At 51.2% G+C, this 14,889-nt stretch overlaps 1 protein-coding gene across 2 annotated transcripts in view; it reads left to right on the forward strand.

The window, feature by feature from the left end:
- Nucleotides 1–14,889, forward strand: part of Clc-c (chloride channel protein 3) — a 79,695-nt gene that overhangs the window by 38,745 nt on the left and 26,061 nt on the right. The gene's annotated exons all lie outside the window — the stretch shown is intronic.

Below are 14,889 nucleotides of genomic sequence, written 5' to 3' on the forward strand. Positions count from 1 at the left end.
TCGCGTTATTGAACACGAGCTTGAAGGGGACCAGGGAAATCTGGAGGGGTGAGCGGGAGGGATACACTTTCTCCAGTAGCACGCGGAGGTGCCGGCGCCCATAATAGTTCAGTTGTGCGTTAAAGACCACAGGAAGATCACGCTTGTGGCGCAGTGGGCGGGCTATGCTTGGCGACAGAGAATGGCCCTGGCACTCTTTTAGTCAACGCTAATGGGCTTGGCTTTATGCTCTGGATGTTCGGCTGCCATGTTGAGAGGCAAAGGGACGCCATCCGTCTGGCCAGCATAGGGTGTGGTGGAGGTTCCACGCGTTCGGTGCACTTGCTAGTCGAGAGTTTTAGCTCTGCGTATGCTCTGTCTGTTCCGTTCGCACCGTGTTGACCGGGACCCGACTGGGCACTTGCGAATGCGTTTGGGTAGGGTGGACATGTTCCTCTGGCCGACCCTTGCCATGCCCGCGCATCGTTACGGTTGGGGGTTTCCTCCTCGCCGCGCTCGCGCGCGCAGGCGCAGTCGTGTCCCGGTCAACACGGGAACAGACGGAACATAGGCAGTGCTAAAACTCTCTATTGTCTCGCAAAATTCTGTGGCCTACATTTGCCTGGCGGAGACCAGTGATTTGAGTTCAGGTGTGCCGCTCCGCTAAGTCCCTTAGCGGTTTAGGTGTGCCGCTCGCGAAGTCCTTCGTAAAGAGGCGCCGCTATAGTGTGTTAAACACTGTAGTGTGATAAGCCGGTGACGCCTCGGATGGTGTCGTCGCCGTGTGCGAACGTGGGGGTATCCGTACCTTACCTTAGGTGTGTACAAGGCGTGGATTGAATTGTCTTCCGGGTCTCCTGCTCCTTTGTTCCCTACAACTTGCTAGATAATCTGCGAGTGGAAAGAGAATCCTGCGTGCATGTCGTGCTTGTATTATTTGCCCGTGTCATCAGATTTTTGGTGTTTAACGCGCCGAAGCTGGGTTATGAGTCGCGCCGTAGTGGCGGACTTCGGACTAATCTTGATCAACTGCAGATCTCTGACGTGCGCCAAAATCTCGGCGCACGGACGTTTTCGCTTTTCGCCTCCACGTGAAAAGCAGCCATCGCGGATGGTATCGAACCCGCGCCCTAGTGCTCAGCAGCACCAACGCCTCAGCCAGTCGGCCACCGCGGCTGGTGTGTGGACAGCTATTCCCACTGTACGCAGGACCATACATACCTCCTCAATCTGCTCCTCACTAGTGTGTGGATGGGTGACGCCGCCCAGCTGTCTTCGTTGAAGAAATGATGAATCCAATGGATGACACCAATATATATATGGATCGCCACCGGCTCACCAGGAGCTGGATGACCTAGAGCGTGCACGTGATCCCGCACACTCCGCTCATCACTTAGTGAGGAGCGAGCCCATCCACGAGTGAAGGCGTCATGAAGGCGGCGGTGCATCGTCACGTACGCGCGTGCACGTACTAGTTTTAGCAGTCCGTCTGTTCCGTCGCGTACGTAGTTACCATGTTGACGGACTCGTCTGGGCACTTGGACATTCGTCGCGGTAGGGGGATCAGTTCCGCGGGCCGGCCCTCGCCATGCCCGTGCATTCGTCACGGTCGGGTGCGCCTCCTCGCCCTTCCGCGCGCGCAGGCGCAGTCGAGTCCCAGTCAACACAGTAACTACGTACACGACGGAACAGACGGACTGCTAAAACTCCCTAATGTTGTTCTTGGGGCGAGCCGTACATCATATTCCTGCGATACGAACTTGTGCTATTTCGGTCCGTGTAGCTGGACTACGTCCACGCGGCCGATAAGCGCAGTCCACATCAGGCGCGACAAGCGTCTTTGGCGTTGGGTGCCCATGGGTCATAGCAGGGACCCATGCCAGCGTGCAAAGGAGGACAGTGTGAACGGGGACAAAGGGAATGGTGGCCAATCCCCCTGGTTAGGCCGAGCAGAGAGGGAAGCGGCATCGGCATCGCGCCCTGCATGAAGGAGGAAGAGGCGCGGCGGCGGCGGCGTCGTCGGGCACCGCGACCACCGGCCGACGGCGCCATGGCAGGCGTGGACACCAGCAGTGATGGGTGACGCCGCACTGCGTCGCCCATGCAGGCCGAGGTCCACCGCGCCTGCAGGCGCGAATCGTCGTCCCAGGGCGACTCTGCCCTGGCGCCCCATGCGCGGCCCGACTTGGACGCCGAAGAGGAGGACCGCTCCGTCTGCTCGTCGGCCGCCTCGACGGCGGGGGCCGGCGGCGCCGCGTCCGCTCTCCTCCTGCCGCCGCCGCCGGGACTACGACGTCGCCACGCCGCCGCCGGACGCGATGGCGCCGACAGCAGCTGCAGCGGTGCGCCGCCTTTTCTCCCTGCGTTTCCCGCCTTTTTGATGGCATGCAAAGTGGAAGGCGATTTATGACGATTCTTTTAGCCTGAGAACAGTGCAGAGAAATGATGCTGAGGGACTAAACAGTCTGGGGCAAATTACTTTATTTATGATCAGAGTCAGTTTGCCAGCTCAGCCTTTAACCTTACACCAACAAAAAAATACGCAGGTACGTATAAGACATACAACCACGCGTATACGCCTCGAGCGCGGCCTGTAGGGGCGCCACTGAAATCCCCCTAGCGACCCGTTTCGAAAGCAGGCGCGGGAGTCCGCGTCCGGCTCCCCAGTGCCGCCGCTGCTTTTGCGGCACGTTCACGCCTGAGATTTACCGTTTGCGGGCGTTTGAAATCAGTGTTTAAGTGGAGCAGTCACTCTGTTCGCAAATCGGGTGTGTTTGCGAGAGTATAAATGTTTCTGGCGCGACCTTAGTGTGGTATATTCGATCTGTATAAGCGCCAGGTGTGTTTCACAGGCCAGCGTCGCGGAACGGGCGTATGATGGAGTCGATTGTAGTTACGCTGACCTGAATTTACTAGCAGTGTCTCCGTAACCAACGGGTCCTCAGATGTTCATGATACGGCTATACACTACAATTTAAATCGGTTTTGTTCGCAATCAGCGGAGCACTCATACCTGACAGCACGCCAGTTACGTTTGCTAATAAATACCTTAGATATTGATCACCACCATTTACAAGCCAGTCTGCGGTAATTTCGGAATATTCAACAAAAGTACGATGGACAATGCATAATTATACTCGGGGATCAGCACACGACAGAGCCGTCTTGTCGTGAGGTGAGCGCCCGGAAACATTCATCTGCTACATATATCTTCTGCGAGCAGCGCGGAGACGGGCTTAGAATATAATCCGCGCCCGCGACTAATCCTTCTTCGAAATATCGTCATATGGCACAGGGAGCCTGCAGAATAAAGCAGAAACTGAAATCAGAGGACCTCACATACCACATGTGCACTCTTCCAACGACACCTTTCATCGCTTGTTGAACAGCCTGCCCTGTATACTTCCAAAGATGCGTCCGCCGTACGATAAGCTGTTTGTTGAAGTAGAAAAACAAAAGGAAAGTGAACGCGAGATTTGTGTGTGATTACTAAAACGTTCATTGCTTGATTCCGCTCCTCATTTGTACACAGCGTCCCCCTCCCCTCCCCCCCGCCGATGTCTCACGAAATAGCGGTGCATTTCGCGTATAGTTGGTCTGAACCCTACCTGGCTTAAGTTTCGACGAACGTCTTTAGCATGTCAGAAGCTGCACTGTGTTTTTTTTTTCATTTCTGTTAGAGCTATTACGTTTCTTAATTCCGCACTTGCACAGCATTTATTTTTCCGTGCTTTCATTAACTTGCCTTGGTTCTTGCTATATGGCGTGTGTGGGCACATATTTAACGACGCACAGGCTTGGAATATACTTAACATTTTCGCAGGGTTTATATCTTATAAGAGGCATAAGTTATTGTCTTGGATTGGGTAATCACATCCCCGATACATATTTTTCTGCGATGTATATATTCCAAACGAAGCCGCATTCGTTGTCCACGCAGCAAAATAAAGCCAACCTCTCATTGTGCCAGTATCAGGTCTAAACGAGGCGACAGTAGAATTCATTTGTGCCTGATGTTTTGGAGGTGACAGGGGTGATACGTTGCTGCCGTCGCCGACGCCCGGAAGAGCGGCGACGAAGCGCGAAGAACCGCGTCCCCGGGTAGCTCTTGCAGGCGATCGCGTACTCTACGAAGACGCAGCTACTTTTTAAATGACCTAAACGTACCCTTTGCCTATAGACGTCACCGTAACAAGTTTTTTTAGGGCGCGGAAAGGCGAAAAGAAGCGAAACAGAACCAAAACACGGCACGAGCCCCTATCAGTCACGCAGCGCAAATCCCGTCAACACCGCGGAGAAGCTGCGGCAGGCGGCGCAGCGATCGCAAAGCTCGAGGCGTATACCATTGCGTATTTGTCCGAGCTTAACGAATGGCAACCTGGCGGAGTGACTTCTCGGGCTACGCGCATGGCGGTGGCTGTCGGAGGGACAGGACGCCCGTCTGCAACTTTGCGTCTCGTTTTTTTTTTTTTTTTTTTTTTTTTTTTGCGTCCTTGATTTGAAGGGGTCCTGAAAGGCGTTCTGAGTACACTAAGTGAAGAAACGCAGTCGTTAGGTTGGGTTGTCAACTTCGTCGGTGCCAAGTAAACTTTTTTACGTGCAGCGGAAAGCTCACACTTTCATTGCAAGATTTGTCGTCACTCACTCTTAAAAATAAGGTTGTGGCATTCGCTAACGGAGCACTAACAAGTCACTTGTCCCAGTATACACTAGGTACTTAGTAACTGGAGGTAGTAAATGCAGCAGCAGTCAGGGTTACTAACTGAAGCAAGCTGTAAGCACCAATACATTCACTATAGTAAAAGTGCTAGCTATAACACCCTTCCGAGCTACATGCGTTTACTAACTGGCCACGCATAACCTAGTCTGAAGCACGACCTTAATCTAGTGTATACTACTTGGAGTTAGTTAAATGGCAATTTTTGGCTCCAGTCCAGGCGGGGACGGTTATTCCTCAATTTGTCACCTGCGCGCCCAGGGATTCACGCAGACGCGACGTGAGCGTCGTTTTGGGCCTCGAGCTGTCGGCATACGTGTCTGAAAGCTAAAGAGCGGTCGGTATCTTGCTGACGATTTCCGTGGTAGTTCGTGTAGATTCGCTTCGTCTTGCTGCATTGAGTTGTCATCAGCTGCACTGCTGAAAGTGTCGATTCTGTTACTAGTCTAGTCGACCTCCGATGTTGCTCTCGGCATTTGCGGAATCCCTTGTCAGGGGGGTGGAATGCCACGGCTGTGGAACGGCTGTGTCCATATTAAAGGTGGGGTGAAGCCGAAGTGCCCCGCAGTTGAGCGGCGCCAATGGTGCGGAGGAGGGCGTTCATCCACTGTGTGCGCTTCGGCTAGTGATCGTTTTGATTCCAAGCCGTGATGGCAGGCTTATCTGGCGCATTTTACAGCCGGCAACATGACAGAAGCGCGAAATACGGCCAAATATTTTGCTAGTCCTTGACTGCCCGCCGCGGTGGCTCGAGCAGTGGCTGAGGCTGCTGATTGACCCCAGGACGCGGGTTCGATTCCCGGCCGCGGCGGCCGCTTCTCTGATGGAGGCGAAAAGAGAAAACGCCCGCGAGTTCGAGGTTTCGGCTCACGTTAAAGATCCCCAGGTCGTCGATATTAATCCGGAGCCCTCCACTACAGCGCGCCTCATCGCCTGTGTAGCAAACCTCATTATCAAATCGCTAGTCCTTGACGTGAGTGTCTTTTAGAGGACAGCGTTGTTGCTCCGAAATTTAAGGCAGTAATTCAGAGTATGGTACAGTTTAGAAGTAGAGTGGACTCTCGTTGAGGCAAACTCGGTTTTGACGAATTTCATTGTTAAGCCGAACAACTTTTTCGGTGTTGTAGCTTGAGCAATGCAAGAAAAGAAGAGAACAAAAAAACGTCCGCCCAGGACGAATTTCCGATAATACGAACAAATTTTCACAGTTCCTGTGAGTTCGTCTTAAAGTTTACTGTGTCTGTGTATCGGTTGCAGTTTTCCCGCCTGTATCCTAAATACATTCTGTATCTTGCCCAGCCCTGACCACGGAATTTATTAGCATGGCGTGATAAAGTGGCGATTTTTTTTTGGGGGGGGGGGATGCAATATAGAAATGATGCTTTCATTCAAGCTGATTAATTGAGTGATCGATTGGTTGATTGATAATTTGTTCCACTGAGGTTAATGCTCTATACTGAAAACAGCATCGGTCCCAGCATCTACCACTGCGGTGCGCCCGTGCGCAAGAGCTGGTAGGAGCTTATCAATTGCGATTATTTATGTCGATAGAAAACAAATCGAATGTTTTATCCCTGAGTGTGTAACGCTTGATTGATTGAGTGATTGATTGATTGATTGATTGATTGATTGATTGATTGATTGATTGATTGATTGATTGATTGATTGATTGATTGATTGAGAAGTGCATGCTAGGACCCTGTTGGACACCGCCATGTAGGGGAGGGTTGAATAATCGTCACATTATAGGGTCCAAACATCAACATCAAGGCGCAACGAAATACTTCCGGGTCTAGCCGCTTTGCTTTGCTTGCTGCCATATCGAGGTAGCTGATGTTTGTTGTAATTCTACATGACGTGTTAGGACAGTGTTAGCGATAATGTGTGTTTAACATGGGTCGTCAGTATCGAGCTGAATGTAGTACGTTGACCAGAGCAGGCCAGGGAAAGGTTGTCGAAGTCCGAGCGGTGCTGCGCGGTCCCTTGTGCAAGCGAGGCGCGGGTGCGTTGTTGTCGGGGGAGTTGCGTTCATCTGATATCAGATAGAGCTGGGCGCGCCGCAGTGTCTCGGGATGTTGTCTTGCTCGAAGTTACAGAGTACGCGCGCAGTTCTTCAAGGCGCGGTCTGTCGCCGATCTGGCGGGAATGGGTCGACGGGAGTGCCAGGTCCTTTTGTATCGCACGCGTCGTTTCGACAAAGGACAGGAATTTCATCTTTGTTGGGCATAATTTCGTCGCGCGCCGTATGGACAATACCTGAGAGAGGCCGCCCGGAGATCGGCGGCCAGCATTCAGAGTTGCTTTAGTTGATCGGTTTCAACCTGTGATATACTTTGACTTTGATGAGTACCTGGGTGTTTCAGTGAGAGTGAGAAGGTATATATCACGTGAATGTTTGTGTACAAATCTTCGGGTTTTGTAATGTCATGTAACGTTAATGTAACGACGCGTTCCAATGTTCGAAGTGGAACTGGAACGCGTTCCTTTCGCAATAAAGGAACTTGTAACGGGAACTCGTTTCAAAATTGGGAAGGAACGAGGAACGAGCTTTCGTTCCTGTTTTAGAGGAACGTGCACAACACTGGTACTTGGTGTCACCGCGGCTGCTTGATGGATGAAGCGTGCGCAATACAGCTTTTCTGTTTTCATTACTGATACACAGCTATTTCCAACACATTGCGCATATAGAATCAGGATTGATACTATGTTACTGAGAAAATTCGGTCACCAATACGGAGAAACGAGTTTTTGCCCTTGAAATATATATGCGTACGTCACACGTTTGGTCGGTGTTCCGGTCCGCGATAAGCCTCTCTTGCCCTTTGGTTATCGCGGCCTCTTAGTGCGGTTAATCCTACGCCGGATACGATAAAGGCCATGCTGCTTGCGTAGGAAATGGGTGGTGTCGCGATAAGAGGAAACGCGTCACAAAGAGTTCGCTTTGCGCGCCGCTGTATGCCCCGCGAAGGGAAATAGAACAATTGCGAGGGTGGTGTGGGCTGATTCGTGCGATCGCCTTAATCAATAGGAGCGTTACGTCCACTTAACTCGCATAGCACACTCCAAATTGCGCCGCCTTGCGTTCTTTCGTTAGCCCCGGGGAGAATTCGGATATATCGACGTTACTTTTCGCCGTCTATCCGTTGCCTGCCGTGCGTATATCATGATTGTATACCGCTTTTGTTTTTCCCTGTATCGCCGATTGTGGCTGCGGCGAAAGAAATAACGTAATTGGAAAATAAATTAAGTGTCCACACGTTACGTATACGTTACGGAGTTTCGTCACCGCAGCTTTGAATTCCGCTGTAGATATATAGCGACGTGATGCGGCTGCTGAGGTCAAATAGTATGGCATGCAAATGCCGTTCCTCGCAAAGGAAAGGACCGCAGTGCTTTTTTTTAGTTTTCTCGTTCTTTTCCACGCGCGACAAGAATCGCATGCCGTCAGTGTGAGAAACTGCTTGTGCAGTGATGTATTACGCGGGGCATAGCCGGGAACAATGCACCTATGTTATAGCGCGCTGATTACGCGCTGGCTAAACGTTCCAGCTGTCTGCGCTATCTGTGTCGGTGTTAGCGTCAGCTCGCAAGCTCGCGACCTTCGTGGCCGTTGAAATAACGGTCCCGCCAAAGAAGCTTGCGCCCGTTTCTACGTGCGGTCAGGTCAGTTTTTCATTGTTTCGTTTTCATGACGTCACACGAGCGCGCACGCGCAGCCTGCTCGTTTAATTCATTTGCACTGTAGGCTCCGTGGTTCAGCATCGGTAGATTTTCACCAAGGCACGTGAGTGGATGTCACGTCAATTTACCAAGTAGACAGGATACACAGAAAAACGTTTAATTGACGAGGACGGTGTTTCGCAGCACACATAAAGTAACAGTAAACAGTCACAGAAGTGTTCTCACGGTTTGAGTTTGCACAAAGGTCTAGGTATTGTGTCGCTCACGTTACGGGTGATGTCTTCCTATCTGGCGTGTGGGCCCAGACAACCGGCAGTCATGTCTCGTAGTGCTTGCACGAAGTGGGTTCAGCCGACGCTGCCAACCGCCAAGGGAGCGTAGGCCTAGTTGTGATGTGTCGCAGCGTAGCACGAGCGTCCCCGCCTGTATCTTAGTTGGTAGCCTGGAGCCGCCGACGGTGCGCTGCCGCGGGGTCTCCCTCCAGGATCGTCTCCTGGAACTCCGGTCGGTAGGCCTGAGGCGTCGTCAGGCCCCGATGACGCTGGGGTCGGCACCAGGAGCGTAGCCTGGTCTTCTCCTCTTCTTCCTTCTCCCAGCGCTTGCCTCACTCCTCTTCTTACTCACGTCTCTAAATTCACTTCAACGCTGGCACATTTCACGCCCGTCTATTGGGCACATGCCCCTTCGGGGGTTTTGACACATACCCCTTCGGGAGGTTGCTCATGACAGTGGACTAGTTCGTTATTGAAGCATGCACCAAAGGACAGGACGAAAAAAAGACAAAGACAATGAAACGCAGACGGCTCTTGTCCTGCCTGCACGCTCCTGTGCAGGCGTTCCGCGGCTATTTCCCCTCGAAGTCTGTACGTTCGCATGCAGTGCACCACACAACGTCGGGTCGCGCGTTTGGGACGCTCTTTGTGGGACGGTCTGTGGCGCAGTGCTGCGGTGTGCGCACTGCACCACAGAGGCGCTCGCAGGATAAGGAGCGGCTCACAGGATCCTGTGAGGATCCTTGTCAAGGATCCGGGGTCCTTATCCTGTGAGTTCACTGAGGAGCTCACAGGATAAGGAGCGGCTCACAGGATCCTGTGAGGATCCTTGTCAAGGATCCGGGGTCCTTATCCTGTGAGTTCACTGAGGAGCTCACAGGATAAGGAGCGGCTCACAGGATTCTGTGAGGATCCTTATCCTGTAAACCAGGATCCTTATCCAGCATCCGGGGTCCTTATCCTGTGAGTTCACTGAGGAGCTCATAGGATGAAAAGCGGCTCGTCGTTCCTGCCACAGGGTGTGTGGTCAGGAATGATCCGCTCTACCTGGCAGTACCCACGCGGGAGTCCTACGACTTTCTTAGTTGGACCGATGGCGTCCTGTGAAAAAAGACTAAGGAATTTCTTCGTATATATCGCATGATTGACCGAAGAGCTCTGAAATATTTCTGGACACACGGCGCATATGCGCAAAGCCGGGCTTCCATTGTGTCAAAACGGAAGTAAAAATCGCGAAAAGGGAAGGGTTCTATGATGAGACAATACACGCATCGATCATTCACATCGGTCGCACTTCGTTTGCTTAGTGCGCACAAAATCGAAAACGTAACTCAATTGAGAAAACCGCAACGCACAGCAATATGCCCCGTGTCTTCCGCGCGTACTGTGTTGACCGAGACCCGACGGGGCACTTGCGCGTTCGTTCCGGTAGGGTGGATTAGTTCCGCGGGCCGGCCCTCGCCATGCCCGCGCATTCGTTCCGAGCTCCTCGCCGTGCCTGCTGCGCGCGCAGGCGCATCAGTCGGGACGGTAACCGTGGAAGAGACGGAGCATGCGGACTGGTAAAACTCTCTTATCAGCTCTCTTTGCTAGCGCATTTCCGTATTACGAGAACCGCGCGAGAAAAGCAAAAAAGCAACAATGCGAGGCCGTCTTCTCATTGACGTATGAGGCGCTTTTCTTTTTCGAAATGAGCCAGATCCGGAAACCGAAACTAGCTCACATAAAACTGCAGTGAGAAGAAAAAACCGGTGGCCATATCCCCCCAAAAAAGGGGTGTCAAGAAAAAAATATAGGTGAAATAACGCCCCGCAAACGTGTACGCAGATCGTAGTTCGTATCGAAAATGAGCCAAATCCTTTTGCCGGATGGGAGAGTGCTTTACTGTTTTGCGGGTGTTTTCGGAAGTTTGTTTTTCGTTTTCGGAGCATGCTTTTCATGAATTCAGACGGCAATTAGGAGATTGGCAAAATATTTGTTCCCAAATGTCAACGACGAAGTGAACGGAAGCCGAAGTGAACGAAATGAAGCTGAGAGATCATATGTGAAACGATGATTTCATCTTGTCTCTCCGTTCCTATACGGAGTAACTCTGCTTATATTTATTTTTTACTCTCATATTTACCATTTCGGTACTTAACTAAATGGCAGCCGCTTAGAAGAAGCCCTGGCAAATCTCCCCCTCGAAGAGTACGAACCACTTCATTAAGTGGAAGAAGAAGATATGAGCAGCCTTCTTGCGAAGCGTTTTGGAAATTTATGACAAGGCGAGGAAGAGCTTGCTTACTTTATGAGTGCCTTCAGGCGTGCCCAGGAAAATTATCCTATAGGGAAGAATTCGAAATGAGCTGCTAATGGTGCCAACAGGACTCACCTGCTTTCTATCTACTGTTCTTGAAGCCCGTTTGATATGTTTAGCGCCTTTTCTTCCTAAACTCAGTCGCACCATTCTTGGAAGAATTTATATTAAGTTTTCATAAGAATGCCGCATCAACTTGAGTGTTTCAATCCAATATGAGCCAAATCCAAATTTATGACCTCAATATTGCTGTAATTTACCGCATAGTTTTTAATTACTTGTGGCTATAAACTTCCCCTAGCTGACACGTAAAATGTACCATATAATAGCTGTGACAGCGTTGTATTTAGTTCCGGTAACAGACTTCCGCTTGTTTCTAAAATTCGCGTATGGTGGATGTCTCATCTTTAGGACAAAAAAAAAACGCCTCACATCACCGCCAGAGCGGCGACACACCCGGGCTCAAAGGGAAACTCACGCGTACTCCATAACTGAGCAGTACATCGAGGCCAGACTTACTGACGCGCGTCTTGTATTGATACTCCTGACCCGTCGAATGACCTCGCAGCTACAGTTACTCCATACCCGTGCCTGGCACGTTCTAACGCGGCAATCACGCCTGATAAACTAACAACTAAAAGAGGCATTCCGGTGGTTTCACAACACAAAAACATCCGCCTTAAGGTACAGTCACCCTTGGTGCCTCTCGGTCCTGTGCGACGCGCTCGCTGGGAAACGCACAAAAAGCCCTTTCAGTACGCTCGCGCAAATTATCGGCCCCTCTGCCCCCAAGGCAACGAAGTTGCGGCTCAGACTTCGAATAAAGACATCGACAATTTCTTTCCTGGTTGGGAACGACTCTATCGGCTAGACGCGCATCTCCACAGTTGCGCGCACAATACGCAACATCCTGGGCCTTTCCAGAAAAACGATGAAAGGCTAATAAAAGCGGTCCCGCGGCTGCCCCTCTCGCCTCGTGTGCGCTGCATCAGCCCAGCCGGCATGAAGGCGAAGAACCACAAAGATGCTGCACAGGCTAAGCAACGATAGCTGAGCTGCGGGCGGTCTTCATTAATTGGGTGACTTGAGCTTAACATTAAGCCTGTCTTTCATCCAAGCAGCTTTCAGACGAACACAACATGCCTCTCTCGCCAGCGGAAAAAATAGTAGACTGAATGATGGCTTCGCGACAACATTAAAGCGAAAGCTTTTTCTTAATGGGACCGATGGCGTCCCGTCAAAGAAATAATGCGTTTCCCCATAGATCTGTTGGTCGACAGAAAAGCTCTCATACGATCTCTGGCCACCTGCGCGTGGGTGAAGCCGGGCTTCTTCAACGGTGTCAAAACGGTTACTCGAAAATTCCGAAAAAGAAACGGTTCCATAAAGACAGTGCCCGCATCGATCGCGAAGAAGGGGTACAATAGCGTATCTTTATCTCATAAACCACGTACAGTCGAACACGGATATATCGAACTCCAAGGGGATCGCGAATTAGTTCGATATATGAAAAATTCGATATAAAAAATATGGGCTCTGAGACCTCACCTATGGCGGACGATCACTCACCGATCGGTTCGTTCAAGAATGACAACTAATTCCGCACTCACGACGCAACAGGACGCTTTATTTCCGTGAAAAAAAAATCGCTGATCTTGTCCTGCTTCTTCGTTCAGGAAATGAAATTAAAGACGCTGGTCTCTATCTTCTCGAGGCTGCACAACTGGAAACTTCCAGCAGTACGCTTCGCCTTCGCACACCATGCACAATACGCACGCAAAAGAGGAACAGCGCGCACGTACCACAATAACTTTGAAGGTAACAATTCCAAGGCTCTCTGAACGGACTCCAACAAAGCGCTCGCGATGGTCATCTCCGAGAGAAACAGTGATCTCCGAAAGGTGCGGGACAACTCGCCAAACAGCAGCAACAGCAGCAAAATGCAAAAGAAGGAGGAGGCCGCCAGCGCCTTCGTTCCCTCTGCCCTTTCCCGAGACGACATCGGGGGAAGACAGACCCAGAGAGAGAGAGAGAAAAAATTATTTTTCGGCAAGCCGAGGAACGTACGCAGCCGAAAAAAAAGGGACGTGCGCAGTCGGGGCATCCCTACCTCGCATTGTCACATTTTCCGAGCGTTCGGGCTTGTGTGCCTAAAGAGATTTAGCATACCGGGCTCCGTCCGCTAAAGCTACGGCCGCCGGTAGCGGGGCCCGACTGGGCAAGTGCGAATTCGTTCCGGTAGGGGGAATTAGTTCCGCGAGCCAGTCTTTCCTCCACGTCCTCCTCAACCTCAATCGGGGGTGCAGCGACCGCCGAAGAGCACCTTCCAGCTCGCGCAGCGTTCGATATACCCAATGTCGGGAAAAATACGGTTCGATATAAACGTACGAATTCCTATACTTTTACACAGAATTTTCAAGGGGATAATTTATGAGTTCGATATAGACAATAATTCGATATACCCGTGTTCGATATATCCGTGTTCGACTGTATAGGTATACATTTAGGTCGTTCGTAGATGCGCTTAGTACGCGAAAAATCGTCGCTTGGGTTCGTTCTTCCTTTCCGATTTCGGTCTTATTGGAAGGTTTGACCGACACAGTCAGCGAAGGTTGGACCCACTTTTAGCGAATGTTGAGGCGCTTTTGATGGCAGAATGCTGTCGCGTTTCTCTCAACTTTGTTTAGGAATGGATGGTTAACTTTTAAAATATGGGCGGAAAACCCATATATGATCGGCTTTCACTTTTCGTGTTAGTACTGAAAGCCATACGCGACAGACGTCCTGAAAGATGGAGACTTCCAAGAAAAAAGCCAAACCGTCGAACGATCGGGCTACGTTTGCTTTCTCTCTCTCTCTCTCTCTCTCTCTCTCTCTCTCTCTCTCTCTCTCTCTCTCTCTCTCTCTCTCTCTCTCTCTCTCTCGCAAGCCCTCGCAAGCGTCACCGCGCTGTCGTAGCCCTAAGCATTAATTACCTCATGTGGTCCTTCGCCCATACTTGAGACTCTCGGAAAGGCGACAGAAAACATCTGGGAATCGACCAGCCCGCTTGCGCAAATACCGACCAGGCGGGAATATCTCACGTGAGCTTGCTGCAGCCTGGGTCGCAACCTGAAGGAATAACTATTGACGTCTTGAATGAGGCGGAATGAGATCGTCACATAGCAGAAAAACTTCGAAGACAACTAAGCACTTCATGTCTTATAGGCTGTAAATGTGGAAGGAAAACAGTATAATTGGGGCTTCGTCCCGTGGCCGCTTGGGACGCTGTGCTTCTCCACCCGCTGCCGCCTCAAGCTTTCGGATGGCTTCGATCTGTCTCGTTCGCGTTGCGCCCGCCGCTCATTCCTGCAGCCGTGTGATGGGAGGTCTACGATGGTGAATTTCGCTGCCTGCCGCTTCGCTCGCTCGGTGTACTGGCGTAGACGGCCACTTTTTGGTCGCTGTGGGACGCTTCCCGCACACTTGGGTTAGGGTCCCGTTAACGGACGCCGACGTCAGATTTTTCGCCCGATAGGCCATGTGATGCTGTCGCATTAAAACGCGCTCTCGATTTCGATCGCGTGCAACCCTGCATGTCAGTTTCCCATAATTCCGGGGCGCTGTACACGTGCGCGACCACGCGACCGTAGATAACGGCGCTCTCAATTGGGTGGCCTCGGTTTTATCACTTCACACAATCTAATCTGGGGCCCCCGTTGGGTGTCTGTCTCGGTTTGATTCGATTACTGTTCTAGAATCCCCTTGAATTAAGGTTTATCTGTTTGATGCGATTACTTTTATAGTGCGCTTCATATGACCGAATTTCGGTGGTGGGAAGCAAGTGAATTGTGCATTTCTGATGTGGTGAAAAAGGAATTAAACGCGTACCCTCGGACTAGTCGTCGTCTGCGCAAACGGCTGTTGCATGGCGTGGTCCCTGGTTTGTTTAATTATTGGCG

The sequence above is a fragment of the Haemaphysalis longicornis genome, unplaced genomic scaffold (genome assembly GCF_048455015.1).
Source record: "Haemaphysalis longicornis isolate Haplotype H1 unplaced genomic scaffold, Haemaphysalis longicornis Haplotype H1 scaffold_3, whole genome shotgun sequence".
Classification (NCBI taxonomy): Eukaryota; Metazoa; Arthropoda; class Arachnida; order Ixodida; family Ixodidae; genus Haemaphysalis; species Haemaphysalis longicornis.